This window comes from Stenella coeruleoalba, assembly GCF_951394435.1.
Source record: "Stenella coeruleoalba genome assembly, chromosome: 16".
Classification (NCBI taxonomy): Eukaryota; Metazoa; Chordata; class Mammalia; order Artiodactyla; family Delphinidae; genus Stenella; species Stenella coeruleoalba.
This window is the reverse complement of record NC_137162.1, coordinates 32,724,273-32,738,687: the sequence shown is the minus strand read 5'-3', so window position 1 is coordinate 32,738,687 and position 14,415 is coordinate 32,724,273. Positions and strand designations below refer to the sequence as shown.

The 14,415-nt window shown below is 38.9% G+C and overlaps 1 protein-coding gene across 7 annotated transcripts in view; it reads left to right on the top strand.

Annotated features, from left to right (window-relative positions):
• Positions 1 to 14,415, top strand: part of PLCE1 (phospholipase C epsilon 1) — a 317,272-nt gene that overhangs the window by 67,984 nt on the left and 234,873 nt on the right. The window lies entirely within an intron of this gene.

The following is a 14,415-nucleotide window of genomic DNA, read 5'->3' as shown; positions in this document are numbered from 1 at the left end:
ATACCCCATAGAGTTATGTGAGTGGTAATGCAGTAGTTTATGGATCTCTCCTCAGTGCCTCATGCGGTGCATAACAAATTCATGGCCTTTCTCTTCAAACTGTTTTAGAGTATCTCTTACCTTGAGCTAGCTCCATGGGGATTCTCTGTGATACCTGCTCATAGAGACCCTACTATCATTTGGGAAGGCAAGACATGCACACAGGATTAAATAATCATTCAAGGCATTACATGATTTTATGTGAATTTGAGTGGTTGTATCACTGTTGTAGCCACATACCGGTTTGATCATCAAAGGACCTTTGAACCCATCCTGAGGCATTGCCCAACTCAGTGGTCTGCATCCAGTGGATTTCTGTAGCCTGGCTAGTCTATGGATATCTGTACAGCAAGATTATATATACATATTTTAGCAAACTCTTTCCTACCTCAGTAGGTATGAATTTTCTGAAAGCTAAAGATCCATTTTTTTTGTTCCTTTCATTTTGAAAAGCAGCACCATATACTTAAATTTATACTAATCACTCTTGGATTTTATCAACATTAAAAAGAGAGGGTTGAAAAAAAAGAGATTAGAGGGTCAGACTAGATTAGTGGTTTTTAAATGTGGTTGGAAGATCACCCAGAATTTATTATTCTCTTTTCAAAGGCCATGAAATTATGTTTTATGAAACATTAAATAACTAGGAATAGCATTATATGCTAAATTAAATACCTTCTTATTTTAGATTCTGGGATAGAATGTGGTAGGTAATATAAAAAATGTTTAATCGATTTTTCAAATTTTAGTATTTGTGTATCTGTTTACAAAATTGAGAATACAAAAAAGAGAAAAAGAAAAAATAGTTTTTGTAATCGAACCACCAAAGAATAGCCAGTAAATTTCCTTTCAATCTTTATTCTATGCATATACTTTTTTTTCACAAATTTTGAGTCATATCATATACAATGTTATATTCCTTAGCCTTTTTTTAAAGGTATAATTTACCTTAGCATAAAATTCATAACATAAAATTTACCCTTTTAAAACGTACAATACAGTGGTTTTTAGTATATTCACAGAGTTGTTCAGCTATGACCATAATCAATTTTAAAACATTTTCATCACTCCAAAGAGAAACTCTTGTACCTATTAGCAGTCACTCCTCCAGACCTTGGAAACCACTAATCTACTTTGTGTCTCTTTGCTTATTTTGGACATTTCATATAAATGGAATCATACAATATGTGGACTTTTGTGACTGTTTCACTGAGCATAATGTTTTCAAGGTTTATCCATGAGTAACATGTATCAGCACTTCATTCCTTTTTTGGCTGAATAAAATTCCATTGTATAGATACACCACTTTTTACTTATCCATGCAGTAGTTATTAGACATTTGGATTGTTTCTACCTTTTGGCTATTATGAATAATGCTGTTGTGAATATGTGTACCAATTTTCTTGTGAATATGTTTTCAATTCCCTTGGGTATATACCTAGGAGCAGAAATGCTGAGTCATATAATAATTCTATGTTTAAAATTTTGAGATATCTCCAAACTGTTTTCCAAAATGACTGCACCATTTTCATACTGTTTTACAGGCTGCTTTTTTTTCGAGAGAGAGAGAAAGAGGGAAATGATAAATGTATTTCCCACATCAAATTTTAGTTACTAAACCATTTAGGTTCTTACTCTATAATGTTTTTCACCCTTTTCTGCTTCAAAGCTAGTATTCTAGTTCACATCCTCTTTAGTTTTATTATTTTTATCAAGGTATAGTTGATTTATAATATTAGTTTCAGGTGTACAACATAGTGATTCAAAATTTTTATAGATTATACTCCACTTAAAGTTATTATAAAATATTGACTGTATTCCCTGTGCTGTACAATATATCCTTGTAGCTTTTTTGTTTTATACATAGTAATTTGTACCTCTTAATTCCCTACCCCTATCTTACGCATCCTTGTTTCCCTCTCCCTGCCAGAAACCACTAGTTTGTTCTCTATATATCTGTGAGTCTGTTTCCATTTTGTTATATTTATTTGTTTGTTTTGCTTTTTAGATTCCACATAGAAGTGATAACATACAGTAGTTTTCTTTCTCTGTCTGACTTATTTCACTAAGTTTAATACCCTCCAGGTCCATCCATGTTGTTGCAAATGGCAAAATTTCATTCTTTCTTATGGCTGAGGAGTACTCCAATGTACATATATATCACACCTTCTTTATCTGCTCATTTCCTGAGGGACACTTAGGTTCCTTCCATATATTGGAAATTGTAATTAATGCTGCTATGAATATTGGGGTGCATTTATTTTTTCGAATTAGTGTTTTCATTTGCTTTGGGTATATACTCAGGAGTGGAATTGCTGGATCATACAATAATTCTATTTTTAGGTTTTTTTTTTTATTCAAACAGAAAGTCACAAAAATTATAATTATCCTTATCAGTTCACTCAGTCCCATTATTTTTAGTTTTTTGAGAAACCTCCAAAATGTTTTCCACAGTGGCTATACCAATTTACATTCCTACCAACAGTGTACAAGGTTTCCCTTTTCTCCACATCCTTGCCAACATTTGTTATTTGTGATCTTTTTTTTTTTTTTTTTTTGCGGTACGTGGGCCTCTCACTGTTGTGGCCTCTCCCATTGCGGAGCACAGGCTCCGGACGCGCAGGCTCAGCGGCTATGGCACACGGGCCCAGCCACTCCGCGGCATGTGGGATCTCCCCAGACCGGGGCACGAACCCATGTCCCCTGCATCGGCAGGCGGACTCTCAACCACTGCGCCACCAGGGAAGCCCTGTGATCTTTTTAATGATAGCCATTCTAACAGGTGTGAGGTGATGTCTCATTGTGGTATTAATTTGCATTTCTCTGATGATTAGCAATGTTGAGCATCTTTTCATGTGCCTGTTGACCATCTGTATGTCTTCTTTGGAGAAATGTCTATTCAGGTTCTTCTCATTTTTTAATCAAGTTGTTTGTTTTTTTGATATTGAGCTGTATGAGCTATTTATATATTTTGGATAGTAACCCCTTATCGGTCTTATCATTTGCAAATATTTTCACCCCATTCAGTGGGTTGTCTTTTTGTTTTGTCAGTGGTTTCCTTTGCTGTGCAAAAGCTTGTAAGATTAATTAGGTCCCGTTTATTTATTTTTGCTTTTGTTTCCTTCACCTTAGTAGACAGATCCAAAAAAATATTGCTATGATTTATGTCAGAGTGTTCTGCCTATGCTTTCTTCTAGGAGTTTTATGGTTCTAGTCTTACATTTAGGTTTTTAATTCATTCTGAGTTTATTTTTGTATATGGTGTGAGAAAACATTCTAATTTCATTCTTTTACATGTAGTTGTTTTCCCAGCACCAATTACTGAAGAGACCATCTTTTCTCCATTGTATGTTCTTGCATCCTTTGTTGTAGATTAATTGACCATAAGTATGTGGTTTTATTTCTGGGCTCTCTGTTATTTTCTGTTGATCTATGTGTCTGTTTTTGTGCCAGTACCATACTGTTTTGATGACTATAACTTCAAAGTATAGTCTGAAGTCAAGGAGTGTGACACCTCCAGCTCTGTTCTTTTATCTCAGGATTGCATTGGCTATTCAGGATCTTTTGTGTTTCCATACAAATTTTAGAATTATTTCTTCTAGTTCTGCATTTTCAGTCTGTGTATGTCTTTAGATCTGAAGTGAGTCTCTTGTAGTAAGCATATTTATGAGTTTTGATTTTGTATCCATTCAGCCACTGTATGTCTTTTGATTGGAGCATTCAATCAATTTACATTTAAAGTAATTATTGATAGCTATGTACTTACTGCCATTTTGTTAATTGTTTGGGGGTTGTTTTTGTAGTTCTTTTTTGTTCCATCTTCTTTTGTTCTCTTCCCTTGTGATTTGATGACTATCTTTAGTGTTATGTTTGGAACCCTTTCTCTTTTTTGTGTGTGTATCTATTATAGATTTTTGATTTGTGGTTACCATGAGGTTTATATATAGCCATATATAAATACATATATATGACTTATATGATATGATTTATATATTTATATGATATGTATATGATATATAGGATTTTTTTAGGTTGCTGATTTCTTAAGTTCAAACACATTGTTTTTTAAATTAATTAATTATTTTATTTTTTGGCTGTGTTGGGTTTTCATTTCTGTGCGAGGGTTTTCTCTAGTTCTGGCAAGCGGGGGCCACTCTTCATCGTGGTGCGCGGGCCTCTCACTATTGTGGCCTCTCTTGTTGCGGAGCACAGACTCCAGACACGCAGGCTCAGTAGTTGTGGCTCACGGGCCTAGTTGCTCCGCGGCATGTGCGATCTTCCCAGACCAGGGCTCGAACCTGTGTCCCCTGCATTAGCAGGCAGATTCTCAGCCACTGTGCCACCAGGGAAGCACTCAAACACATTTTAACAACCCTGTATTTTTGCTCCTGTCACCGCACAATTACTGTTTTTGACATCATATTTGACATCTTTTTGTTTAATGTATTCCTTAAAAACTTATTGTAAATATAGATGATTCTATTTTCGTCTTTTCATCTTCCTACTTGCTTTCTACATAGTTGATTTCCTACCTTACCGTTTGCCTTTACCAATGAGCTTTTTCCTTTCATAATTTTTGTGTTTCTAGTTGTAGCCTTTTCTTTTTCGCTTAGAGAAGTCCTTTTAACATTACTTGCAAAGCTGGTTTGGTAGTGCTGAACTCTTTTAGCTTTTGCTTGTCTATAAAGCTTTTGATTTCTCCATCAAATCTGAATGAAAGCCTTGCCAGGTAGAGTATTCTTGATTTAGGTTTTTCCTTTTCATCACTTTACATATATTGTGCAACTCCCTTCTGGCCTGTAGAGTTTCTGCTGAAAAGTCACCTGATAGCCCTATGGAGATCCCGTTGTATGCAACTTGTTGCTTTTCCCTTGCTGCTTTTAATATTCTCTCTTTATCTTTAATTTTTGCCCTTTTAATTACAATGTGTCTTGGTGTGATCCTCTTTAGATCGTGTTTGGGACTCTTTGTGCTTCCTGGACCTGGATGTTTGTTTCCTTTCCCAGGTTAGGGAAGTTTTTAGCTATTATGTCTTCAAATATGTTCTCTGCCCCTGTCTCTCTTTCTTCTTCTGGAACCCCTATAGTGTGAATGTTAGTATGCTTAATGTTGTCTCAGAGATCTCTTAAACTGTGCTCATTTCTTTTTATTCTTCTTTCTCTTTTCTGTTCAGCTTCAATGATTTTCATTACTCTTGGCTTTTAGCTCACTGATCCATTCATCTGTATCATTTAGTCTACTGTTGATTCTTTCTAGTGTATTTTTCATTTAATTTATTGTATTCTTCATCTCCATTTTGGTTCTTCTTTGTATTTTCTAACTCTTTGTTAAAACCTAACTTTTCAGTGTGTTAATTCATTCTTCTTCTGAGTTCTTTGATCATCTTTAGAATAATTACCTTGAACTCTTTATCAGGTAGATTTTCTATCTCCACTTCACTTAGTTGTTCTTGTGGGGGGTTTGTTTCTTTTTTTGGAGTGAAAAAAATGTTTATTGTTTTTCCATATCGTATTTAAAAATTTTTAGTCGTATTCTTTATCAGTCTAAAGTCTTCTGAATTTTGTCTTATTTTATTTTTTAAATTAATTAATTAATTTTTAACATCTTTATTGGAGTATAATTGCTTTACAATGGTGTGTTAGTTTCTGCTGTATAACAAAGTGAATCAGCTATACATATACATATATCCCCATATCTCCTCTGTCTTGCGTCTCCCTCCCACCCTCCCTATCCCACCCCTCTAGGTGTTCACAAAGCATGGAGCTGATCTCCCTGTGCTATCACAAAGCATGGAGCTGATCTCCCTATGCTATGCGGCTGCTTCCCACTAGCTATCTGTTTTACATTTGATAGTATATATATGTTCATGCCACTCTCTCACTTCATCCCAGCTTACCCTTGCCCCTCCCCGTGTCCTCAAGTCCATTCTCTATATCTGTGTCTTTATTCCTGTCCTGCCCCTACGTTTTTCAGAACTATATATATATATATATATATATATATATATATATATAGATTCCATATATATGTGTTAGCATACGGTATTTGTTTTTCTCTTTCTGACTTACTTCACTCTGTATGACAGTCTCTGGGTCCATCCACCTCACTACAAATAACTCAATTTCGTTTCTTTCTATGGCTAAGTAATATTCCATTGTATATATGTGCCACATCTTCTTTATCCATTCATCTGTCCATGGACACTTAGGTAGCTTCCATGTCCTGGTTATTGTAAATAGAGATGCAATGAACATTGTGGTATATGACTCTTTTTGAACTACGGTTTTCTCAGGGTATATGCCCAGTAGTGGGATTGCTGGGTAGTATGGTAGTTCTATTTTTAGTTTTTTGAGGAACCTTCATACTGTTCTCCATAGTGGCTGTATCAATTTACATTCCCACCAACAGTTCAAGAGGGTTCCCTTTTCTTCACACCCTCTCCAGCATTTATTGTTTGTAGAATTTTTGATGATGGCCATTCTGACGGGTGTGAGGTGATACCTCATTGTAGTTTTGATTTGCATTTCTCTAATGATTAGGGATGTTGAGCATCCTTTCACGTGTTTGTTGGCAATCTGTATATTTTCTTTGGAGAAATGTCTATTTAGGTCTTCTGCCCATTTTTGGATTGGGCTGTTTGTTCTTTTGATATTGAGCTGCATGAGCTGCTTATATATTTTGGAGATTAATCCTTTGTCAGTTGCTTCGTTTGCAAATATTTTCTTCCATTCTGAGGGTTGTCTTTTCATCTTGTTTATGGTCTCTTTTGCTGTGCAAAAGCTTTTAAGTTTCATTAGGTCCCATTTGTTTTTGTTTTAATTTCCATTTCTCTAGGAGGTGGGTCAAAAAGGATCTTCCTGTGATTTATGTCATGGAGTGTTCTGCCTATGTTTTCCTCTAAGAGTTTTATAGTGTCTGGCCTTATGTTTAGCTCTTTAATCCATTTTGAGTTTATTTTTGTGTATGGTGTTAGGGAGTGTTCTAATTTCATTCTTTTACATGTAGCCATCCAGATTTCCCAGCACTACTTATTGAAGAGGCTGTCTTTTCTCCATTGTATAATCTTACCTCCTTTATCAAAGAAAAGAAGGTGACCATATGTGCATGGGTTTATCTCTGGGCTTTCTATCCTGTTGCATTGATCTATATTTCTGTTTTTGTGCCAGTACCATACTGTCTTGATTACTATAGCTTTGTAGTATAGTCTGAAGTCAGGGAGCCTGATTCCTCCTGGTCCATTTTTCTTTCTCAAATTGCTTTGGCTGTTCAAGGTATTTTGTGTTTCCATACAAATTGTGAAATTTTTTGTTCTAGTTCTGTGAAAAATGCCAGTGGTAGTTTGATAGGGATTGCATTGAATCTGTAGATTGCTTTGGGTAGTATAGTCGTTTTCACAATGTTGATTCTTCCAATCTAAGAACATGGTATATCTCTCCATCTGTTTGTATCATCTTTAATTTCTTTCATCAGTGTCTTATAGTTTTCTGAACACAGGTCTTTTGTCTCCTTGGGTAGATTTATTCCTAGGTATTTTATTCTTTTTGTTGTAGTGGTAAATGGGAGTGTTTCCTTAATTTCTCTTTCAGATTTTTCATCATTAGTGTATAGGAATGCCAGAGATTTCTGTGCATTAATTTTGTATCCTGCTACTTTACCAAATTCATTGATTATCTCTACTGGTTTTCTGGCAGCATCTTTAGGATTCTTTATGTATAGTATTGCGTCATCTGCAAACAGTGACAGTTTTACTTCTTCTTTTCCAATTTGGATTCCTTTTATTTCTTTTTCTTCTCTGTTTGCTGTGGCTAAAACTTCCAAAACTATGTTGAATAATAGTGGTGAGAGTGGGAAACCTTGTCTTGTTCCTGATCTTAGTGGAAATGGTTTCAGTTTTTCACCATTGAGAATGATGTTGACTGTGGGTTTGTCATATATGGCCTTTATTATGTTGAGGTAAGTTCCCTCTGTGCCTACTTTCTGGAGAGTTTTTATCATAAATGGGTGTTGAATTTTGTTGAAAGCTTTTTCTGCATCTATTGAGATGGTCATACTGTTTTTCTCCTTCAATTTGTTAATATGGTGTATCACATGGATTGATTTGCATATACTGAAGAATCCTTGCATTCCTGGGATAAACCCCGCTTGATCATGGTGTATGCTCCTTTTAAAGTGCTGTTGGATTCTGTTTGCTAGTATTTTGTTGAGGATTTTTGCATCTATCTTCATCAGTGATATTGGCCTGTAGTTTTCTTTTTTTGTGGTATCTTTGTCTGGTTTCTTTTTTTGTGGTATCTTTATCTGAGTGATGATGGCCTCCTAGAATGAGTTTGGGAGTGTTCCTCCCTCTGCTATATTTTGGAACAGTTTGAGAAGGATAGGTGTTATCTCTTCTCTAAATGTTTGATAGAATTTACCTGTGAAGCCATCTGGTCCTGGGCTTTTGTTTGTTGGAAGATTTTTAATCACCATTTCAATTTCAATGCTTGTGATTGGTCTGTTTATATTTTCTTTTTCTTCCTGGTTCAGTCTCAGAAGGTTGTGCTTTTCTAAGAATTTGTCCATTTCTTCCAGGTTGTCCATTTTATTGGCATAGAGTTGCCTGTAGTAATCTCTCATGATCCTTTGTACTTCTGCAGTGTCTGTTGTTACTTCTCCTTTTTCATTTCTAATTCTATTGATTTGAGTCTCCTCCCTTTTTTTCTTGATGAGTCTGGCTAATGGTTTATCAATTTTGTTTATCTTCTCAAAGAACCAGCTTTTAGTTTTATTGATCTTTGCTATTGTTTCATTCATTTCTTTTTCACTTATTTATGATCTGATCTTTATGATTTCTTTCCTTCTGCTAATTTTGGGGTATTTTTGTTCTTCTTTCTCTAATTGCTTTAGGTGTAAGGTTAGGTTGTTTATTTGAGGTGTTTCTTGAGGTACGATTGTATTGCTATGAACTTCCCTCTTAGAACTGCTTTTGCTGCATCCCGTAGGTTTTGGGTTGTCGTGTTTTCATTGTCATTTGTTTCTAGGTATTTTTTGATTTCCTTTTTGATTTCTTCAGTGATCTCTTGGTTATTTAGTAGTGTATTGTTTCACCTCCATGTGTTTGTATTTTTTACAGATTTTTTTCCTGTAATTGATACCTAGTCTCATAGCGTTGTGGTCAGAAAAGATACTTGATATGATTTCAGTTTTTTAAAATTTACCAAGGCTTTATTTGTGACCCCAGATATGATCTATCCTGGGGAATGTTCTATGAGCACTTGAGAAGAAAGTGTAATCTGCTGTTTTTGGATGGAATGTCCTATAAATATCAATTTAGTCCATATTGTTTAATGTATCATTTAAAGCTTGTGTTTCCTTATTTATTTTCATTTTGGATGATCTGTACATTAGTGAAAGTGGGGTGTTAACGTCCCCTACTATAATTGTGTTACTTTCGATTTCCCCTTTTATGGCTGTTAGCATTTACCTTATGTATTGAGGTGCTCCTATGTTGGGTGCATAAATATTTATAATTGTTATATCTTCTTCTTGGATTGATCCCTTGATCATTATGTAGTGTCCTTCTTTGTCTCTTGTAATAGTCATTATTTGAACGTCTATTTTGTCTGATATGAGAATTGGTACTCCAGCTTTCATTTGATTTCCATTTGCATGGAATATCTTTTTCCATTCCCTCACTTTCAGTCTGTATGTCTCCCTAGGTCTGAAGTGGGTCTCTTGTAGACAATATATATATGGGTCTTGTTTTTGTATCCATTCAGCCAGTCTGTGTCTTTTGGCTGGAACCTTTAATCCATTTACATTTAAGGTAATTATCAATATGTATGTTCCTATTACCATTTTCTTAATTGTTTTGGGTTTATTATTGTAGGTCTTTTCCTTCTCTTGTGTTTCCTGCCTAGAGAAGTTCCTTTAGCATTTGTTGTAGAGCTGGTTTGGTGGTGCTGAATTCTCTTAGCTTTTGTTTGTCTGTAAAAGTTTTAATTTCTCAGTCAAATCTGAATGAGTTCCTTGCTGAGTAGAGTAATCTTGGTTGTAGGTTTTTCCCTTTCATCACTTTAAATATGTCCTGCCATTCCCTTTTGGCTTGCAGAGTTTCTGTTGAAAGATCAGCTGTTAATCTTGTGGGGATTCCCTTGTATGTTAATTGTTGCTTTTCCCTTGCTGCTTTTAATATTTTTTCTTTATATTTAATTTTTCATAGTTTGATTACTATGTGTCTTGGTGTATTTCTCCTTGAATTTATCCTGTATGGGATTCTCTGCACTTCCTGAACTTGATTGACTATTTCCTTTCCCATATTAGGGGAGTTTTCAACTATAATCTCTTCAAATATTTTCTCACTCCCTTTTTTTTTCTCTTCTTCTGGGACCCCTGTGATTCAAATGTTGGTGTATTTAATATTGTCCCAGAGGTTTCTGAGATTGTCCTCAATTCTTTTCATTCTTTTTTCTTTATTCTGCTCTGCGGTGATTATTTTCACTATTGTATTTTCCAGATCACTTATCCGTTCTTCTGCCTCAGTTATTCTGCTATTGATTCCTTCTAGAGAATTTTTAATTTCATTTTTTGTGTTTTTCATCATTGTTTGTTTGCTCTTTAGTTCTTTTAGTTCCTTGTTAAACGTTTCTTGTATTTTCTCCATTCTATTTCCAAGATTTTGGATCATCTTTACCATCATTACTCTGAATTCTTTTTCAGGTATACTGCCTATTTCCTCTTCATTTGTTTGGTCTGGTGGGTTTTTACCTTGCTCCTTCATCTGCTGTGTATTTCTTTGTCTTCTCATTTTGCTTAACTTACTGTGTTTGAGGTCTCCTTTTTGCAGGCTGCAGGTTCGTCGTTCCTGTGGTTTTTGATGTCTGCTCCCCGTGGGTAAGGTTGGCTCAGTGGGTTGTGTAGGCTTCCTGGTGGAGGGGGCTGGTGCTTGTGGTCTGATGGATGAGGCTAGATCTTGTCTTTCTGGTGGGCAGGACCATGGTTGGTGGTTTGTTTTGGGGTGTCTGTGAATTTATTATTATTTTAGGCAGCCTCTCTGCTAATGGGTGGGGTTGTGTTCCTGTCTTGCTAGTTGTTTGGCGTGGGGTGTCCAGCACTGGAGCTTGCTGGTCGTTGAGTGGAGCTGTGTCTTAGCGTTGAGATGGAGATCTCTGGGAGAGCTTTTGCCATTTGATATTATGTGGGGCTGGGAGGTCTCTGGTGGACCAATGTCCCGAACTCGACTCTCCCACCTCAGAGGCTCAGACCTGGCACCTGGCCAGAGCACCAAGACCCTGACAGCCACACAGCTCAGAAGAAAAGGGAGAAAAAAAAGAAAAAAAAAATCAATTAATTAATTAATTAAATAAAATAAAGTTATTAAAATAGAAAAAATCATTAAAAATTAAAAAGTAATAAAAAAAGAGAGAAAGAAAGAAGAGAGCAACCAAACCAAAAAACAAATCCACCAATGATAACAAGCGCTAAAAACTATACTAAAAAGAAAAAACAACAGACAGAACCCTGGGACAAATGGCAAAAGCAAAGCTATACAGACAAAATTATGTAAAGAAGCATACACATACACACTCACAAAAAGAGAAAAGGGAAAAATATATATATATTAAAAAAAAATGGAAGAGAGCAACCAAATCAATAGACAAATCTACCAATGATAATAAGCTCTAAATACTAAACTAAGATAAACATAAAACCAGAAACAAATTAGATGCAGAAAGCAAAACCCAAGTCTATAATTGCTCCCAAAGTCCACCTCCTCAATTTGGAATGATTTGTTGTATATTCAGGTATTCCACGGATGCAGGGTACATCAAGTTGATTGTGGAGATTTAATCTGCTGCTCCTGAGGCTGCTGGGAGAGATTTCCCTTTCTCTTCTTTGTTTGCACAGCTCCTGGGCTTCAGCTTTGGATTTGGCCCCGCCTCTGTGTCTAGGTCACCTGAGGGCTTCTGTTCTTCACTCAGACAGGACAGGGTTAAAGGAGCAGCTGATTAGGGGACTTTGGCTCACTCAGGCCAGGAGGAGAGAGAGGTACGGAATGCGGGGCGAGCCTGCGGTGGCAGAGGCTGGCATGACATTGCACCAGCCTGAGGCGCGCCGTGCGTTCTCCTGGGGAAGTTGTCCCTGGATCCTGGGACCCTGGCAGTGGCGGGCTGCACAGGCTTCTGGGAGGGGAGGTGTGAATAGTGACCTGTGCTTGCACACAGGCTTCTTGGTGGCTCCAGCAGCAGCCTTGGCGTCTCATGCCCTTCTCTGGGGTCCGCGCTGATAGCCGTTTCTCGCACCTGTCTCTGGAGCTTGTTTAGGTGGTGCTCTGAATCCCCTCTCTTCGTGCACCCCGAAACAATGGTCTCTTGCCTCTTAGGCAGTTCCAGACTTTTTCCTGGACTCCCTCCCGGCTAGCTGTGGTACACTAGCCCCCTTCAGGCTGTGTTCACGCAGCCAACCCCAGTCCTCTCCCTGGGGTCTGACCTCCGAAGCCCGAGCCTCAGCTCCCAGCCGCCGGGTGAGCAGACAAGCCTCTCGGGCTGGTGAGTGCTCGGCACCGATCCTCTGTGCGGGAATCTCTCCACTTTGCCCTCTGCACCCCTGTTGCTGTGCTCTTCTCCGTGGCTCCGAAGCTTCCCCCCATCCCCACCCCCCCGTCCCCGCCAGTGAAGGGGCTTCCTAGTGTGTGGAAACCTTTCCTCCTTCACAGCTCCCTCCCAGAGGTGCAGGTCCCATCCCTATTCTTTTGTCTCTGTTTTTTCTTTTGCCCTACCCAGGTACGTGGGTATTTTCTTGCCTTTTGGGAAGTCTGAGTTCTTCTGCCAGCATTCAGTAGGTGTTCTGTAGGAGCTGTTCCACATGTAGATGTAGTTTTGATGTATTTGTGGGGAGGAAGGTGATCTCCACGTCTTATTCCTCCACTATCTTGAAGCCACCCTTCTTGTGGGGTTTTATCTTGTTCCTTTGTTTGGAACATGTTCCTCTGTCGCCTCATTTTGCCTAATTTGCTGTCTTTAATTATACATATCTAGTACGTTGGTTACACTTCCCAACCTCGCAGAAGCGGCCTCTTGTAGGGGAAGTCGTATGCGTCCCAACAGCGCACCCCTCTCTGGTCACCAGAGCTATATGCTCTAGGGTTGCCCCTATGTGGGCTGTGAGGGTTTTCCTGTTGTGGTGGGCTGACTACTGTGGGTGGTGTGGTAGACATGGCTGGCCCCCAGTCTGATTGGTTGTCAGGCCCTGCCTTGTGCAGAGGCTGCAGCCACTGGTTGGCTAGGCCTGGTCTTCAGGTGGCTGGCTCAGTGGCTGGCCCCCCCCAGGGGGGCCTGGGGCTAGTGATGGCTCAGTGGTGGGCAGAACTGGGTTCTGAGGTGGTCGGTTGTGGGACCAGGGTTCCTGGATCTAATGTCAGCCTGCTGGTGGGTGGGGCTGGTTCCTGACATGACTGGCTGTGGGTTCCATGGTGCCTCGAAGCTGGTGCTGGCCTGCTAGTCGGTGGGACTGGGCCCAGGTGCTAATAAACTAGGGGAAGAATTGCAAAATGGCACTTGCCAGCACCAGCGTCCACAAAGTAGAACGAGATCCCGAAAATGCCTGCCGCCAGTGTCTGTGCCCCCGGGGTGGGCCCCAGTTGTCTCCTGCTTCTGTGGGAGGCTGTTCGAGATAAGCAGATGGGACTGACCCAGGCTCCTTTCAAATGACTGCTTCTGCCCTGGGTCCCAGAGCATGTGAGATTCTGTGTGAGCCCTTTAAGAGTGGAGTCTCCATTTCCCATAGCTCTCTGGGTCTCCCAAAAGTAAGCCCCATTGGCCTTCAAAGCCAAATAGTCTGGGGGCTCGACTTCCTTGTGCAGGACCCTAGGGCTGGGGAGCCCAATGTGCAGTTCAGACCATTTGCCCCTTGGAGATAACCTCTCCAATTGTAACTATTCTCTCATTTGGGGGTTGCCCACTCGGGGGTATGGGTCTTGACTATACTGTGACTCTGCCCATCCTACTCTTCTTATTGTTCCTTCTTTATACTTTAGTTGTAGAAGATGTTTTCTGCTAGATTCTGGTCTTTATTTTTTTTTTAATTTTTTATTTATTTGTTTTTGGTCACATTGGGTCTTAGTTGCTGTGCGCAGGCTTCTCTAGTTGCGTCGAGCGGGGGCTACTCTTTGTTGTGTTGCGTGGGCTTGTCATTGTGGTGGCTTCTCGTGGTGTGGAGCACAGGCTCTAGGTGCGTGGACTTCAGTAGTTGTGGCACACAGGCTCAGTAGTTGTGGCACATGGGCTTAGTTGTTCCGTGGCATGTGGGATCTTCCCGGACCAGAGATTGAACCTGTGTCTCCTGCATTGGCAGGCATATTCTTAACCACTGCACCACCAGGGAAGTCCCCAGATTCTG